Source organism: Sinocyclocheilus rhinocerous, unplaced genomic scaffold (genome assembly GCF_001515625.1).
Source record: "Sinocyclocheilus rhinocerous isolate Xijiao unplaced genomic scaffold, SAMN03320098_v1.1 scaffold2106, whole genome shotgun sequence".
In the NCBI taxonomy this organism is placed as follows: Eukaryota; Metazoa; Chordata; class Actinopteri; order Cypriniformes; family Cyprinidae; genus Sinocyclocheilus; species Sinocyclocheilus rhinocerous.
Genome location: NW_015657498.1, coordinates 282,826 through 286,100, shown reverse-complemented (window position 1 = coordinate 286,100; position 3,275 = coordinate 282,826). Strand labels below are relative to the sequence as shown.

The 3,275-nt window shown below is 32.0% G+C and overlaps 1 protein-coding gene across 2 annotated transcripts in view; it reads right to left on the bottom strand.

Annotated features, from left to right (window-relative positions):
- Positions 1-2,379: 2,379 nt before the first annotated feature.
- Positions 2,380-3,275, bottom strand: part of LOC107721193 (POZ-, AT hook-, and zinc finger-containing protein 1-like) — a 9,358-nt gene continuing 8,462 nt past the window's right edge. Inside the window, exon 6 of one of the 2 annotated variants that reach the window (XM_016529080.1) lies at positions 2,380-3,275. This exon is cut by the window's right edge and continues 588 nt beyond it. The gene's annotated coding sequence lies outside the window, so the exon portion shown is untranslated. The other variant, XM_016529079.1, reaches the window with a different exon arrangement.

Below are 3,275 nucleotides of genomic sequence, written 5' to 3'. Positions count from 1 at the left end.
TATATATATATATATATATATACTGTATATATTAATATATATATATATACTGTATATATATTTTTTAAAAATTCCATAAGCACTGGTTACACTGGGTCTAACCAAAGTTGATTATTGTTTTGGGTTGACAACTAGTAAGGCCTCACACTGAATGTAAGTACCCATATAATTTACCTTAGTCCTCTGGTGAACCTCCACCAAGTTGTATTGCGGGGCCAAGGGTTGAGAGAAGTTATAATTGTGTTAAAAGTGTTTCAGGTGTTCCTTTTGGCAATTTTTTTTTTTTTTAGGATTATATCCAACTGAATGAAGTAAACTGCTTGGTTTAAATACATTTCTGTTTTCATAAAAAATTAAGGATTAATTTAAATAGTTTATTTATTCATCCATAGCACTTCAACCCTGGTCCACACTGCTCAAGTTAAATTTCCAACATTTCAAATCTCAGTAAGTGTGACTTTCTGCATTTCCTGTGCATTTTCTACTTTTCTGCTGCCCGACTATTTAATACAAATGGAAACACAAAATAAGGAGTGCTGTACCGCATTATGCAATATCGCACATAAATAAAATGAGAATATGGTGTGTGGTTAGTTTGTTTCAGAGACGTATGAGGCTGGAATTGTTCAGTGAAAAAAATATGCATAAATAGATGTGGTTCATTAATGAAGCAAAAACCGCCATAGTCACTGATGCCTTAAACCTTGAATCTGTGCTTTATAAATGTATTATTTCAAAAGAAGAATGGATTACCTCTTTTGGAATCTTTAGAAAATATTTTGTGCCTCTAGTCATTTTTACTTGAGTTTCTTTATAATGTTGACTATCAATCAGAGCAGGAAACAGATTGGCTTTAGAATACTCATCATGGCAGCACTCATGTCTATTCAAAGAGTCATGCATGCATGTGAAGGTATGCACAATATTAGCACTAATGAAAAGCATAATTTTGGTTTTCTGCTATATTTTGGCCTTCTTACCAAATCATCCTCACTTAATAATCTTATACATATATAATGTATATGTTATGATTGGATCAGTTTCACCAGTCAAGTATGAAATAATGAAAACCTACACTATTGTTTTCACAGAAGATTGCCAAAGTCACATTTTTTACCGCAAAATAACCAGAAATAAGATGTACAATGTGTTCTGAAGTGCTCATCACAAGAAAATTCTCAAATACAATTTTATTTTATACCCATCCTCTGTGCCAAATAGACAGAGACACAAAAAACAGTGTACAAAAACAAACATCAATAGAAAAGAATGCTTATATCCAAAATGTCCAAAAATTGATCAACGTTGTGACATAAATTGCAGAGAAACAACATTTTGTCAGAAAACAAAAAAAGTAGAATACCAAACATACAAATGTACACCTTTCTATGTGCATGTCTTTATACAAACATGTCAATGCAACTCTGTTTGTATATGGTTTTTATAAGATAGGTCCTTTAAATGACAGATTTTTCCTACCCATCGCTGTTCACAATCAGTACTGGGAAGGCACTTTGCAACATACAAATATACAAATACATAAGCAAGAAAACAAACAAACAAATGTCTCCAGTGATGTAATAAGCCAGAACACAATACAAGACAAACAACAACAATAAAAATAACAGACCAATTCCCTACAACTTAAAATTTATAAATAAATAAGGGCTGCAAATATTCAAATCGCATTTACTGGGCAGACAATGATTGTTACTATTAGAAGCATAAAATTGCAATCGATTAACAGATGTTATGAGCTTATATTAGCAATGATTAGTCAAATAAGTAAGCTGAAGCAAAAAAAAAAACTGCAGGTTTTCCAATGCTCAGATCAGTCCGCTTCAGATTTTACGGCTGCACATGAAAACATTAAATCGAACAAGTACATATGGTAATAAAATAAAGATTTTTTTGTGTACATTATGTCATTGATAGCTTCCATCATGAGTGACCGCTTGCAACACCTCTACAACATTGTAAAAACGGCCATTTCAAATACATTTACGGTACACTATACTAATAACCTGCAGGGCAAAATAAAAAGAAAAGAAACCAGCATTAACACTGCATTTAGAATAAGAGAACAGGGTAACACTAGACACACACTCAAATACTTGCATAATAATAAAGACACAACAAAATGATGGATTTGTCAGTATCAACTTAAAACAATTCTTTTAAAACTTACTCTTCCAAGAAAGAAAAAAAAATCCATTCATTTAACAAGGCCAAGGAAAATATCTATATACAAGGACCCCGTTTACATAAACTAATATAATTGGCCATACATATATACATATTTGTTTTATATATATATGAATGTTACATGTCATGTATAGTGACAAGACTTTAAGTTATGCAGGAATGTACTGAACCACTTAGAAAAACTCTTGATATATTAAAAAAAGTTTACAAAGCCCTCTGTTTATATTACATTCTAGAGATAAAGGACATTGGAGAGACTGCAGCATACATATGTGTACTCATACATAAATGTCATCATTCTCACGGCTGCATGATTCAAGAAAATAGCACGTCGCAACAAAACTCAATATATACCTTTTCATAAAGGAGAGTTGGACACCGGTATCAATAAGTTAATAAAATATATTCTTTGCTTCTTGCTATATCTTACAGTGAAACCTGAAATTGGTCCCTGTTGGACATTAAAAACTGACATACTTTTTGTGACCCAAAACAATCGGTCTCAAAACTACCAACGATAAACAAAGAAACACCACAAAAAATTACAGAGATAACGGCCATTATTTGGCCTGAAGTTTAAGGATTTAAATTCATTTAAATATTTGTCAAAGTAATTCCTACAGCAAAAGAGAAAAACATTTCAATGTTATGACTAGTTGCTGTAGGTTAAAGGTCATTGGACTACAACAGTTGCGCAAATGACTCAATGTTTTCTGATTGTGAAAACTATTGTTTGTTTAGATTTTGTTAAAATTGTAAGGCTTGCTATGCTTCTTGGTGAGGTAAGTCTGGGCACAAATAAACTAGAGGTACATTCTAAAAAAGTTTGGGGCATCAGTTTGTCTTTTAAAGCAAACATCATCCTCAATCCACCATCTGGAAGCTGAGAGACACGTGATACACATACATGTCAAAAGTAATATGATTTTTTTTTTCAGGATAGACCAATGAAATTGAGGATTTGTCCAAAGTGGAATAAACAGATTAGCTGCTTCACACCAAGATGGCATCCATGATGGCAAAGTCAAAACATTAACATTAATTTCAATAGTAATAAAAGCAAAAAAAAA